This window comes from Chrysochloris asiatica, unplaced genomic scaffold, assembly GCF_000296735.1.
Source record: "Chrysochloris asiatica unplaced genomic scaffold, ChrAsi1.0 scaffold00001, whole genome shotgun sequence".
Classification (NCBI taxonomy): Eukaryota; Metazoa; Chordata; class Mammalia; order Afrosoricida; family Chrysochloridae; genus Chrysochloris; species Chrysochloris asiatica.
Window position 1 is genome coordinate 38,978,233 of NW_006408519.1, and position 823 is coordinate 38,979,055.

The window sequence follows — 823 nt, forward strand, 5'->3', positions numbered from 1 at the left end:
CACAGTTGTTGTAACAAGAGGCTCAAACAGCAACATTGACAAGGACAGCTCAGTGTTCCCTTCTGTGGTACTCAGGGTTGTTTTGAGTTGGAATCGACCTAATTACACTCAACAACAGTTTTCTCCCAAGATGGAAAAGATCTGATACGGAATCATTGATCAGTGACCACATCTCCTTTCATCTATCTTTCTGTCTGTCTACCCAATCGTGTGTCCATCTGTCTACCTCAATGTCTCTACACAGGTCTTGCATAGTTTTTCTCTCTTAACTTCAACTTGTTTTTGAACTGTTCCTGTTGTTAGGTGCCATCGAGTTGGTGCTGACTTATAGTGACATTATGCACAATAAAACCAAACACTGCCCAGTCCTCTGCCAATCTCACAATCATTACTACATTTGAGTTTTTTTTTTTTTAAATAGATTGCTTTAAAATAAATAAAATAAAAGAAAAAAGTATGAGGCCTCACACTACCTGATCTTAGAACCTAGTATGCATCCATGATAGTCAAAACAGCCTGGTGCTGGTACGAGGAAAGACAAATCAGTAGAACGTAAATTCATTTGCCTATAAAGCAGATGATCTTTGACAAGGGGCAAAATTCCTTAAATGGGGGAAAAGACAGTGTCTTTACTAAATGGTGCTGACAAAACTGGATGTCTATATGTCAAAAAATGAAACAGGACCATATCTCACACCATACCCCAAAACTACTCAAAATAGGTCAAAGACCTAAATATAAAACCTAAAGCTATAAAGGCCATGGAAGAACCAATACATTCATTTAATATGATTTCCTTTCTTTCTTTTTTAACTCACTGAGG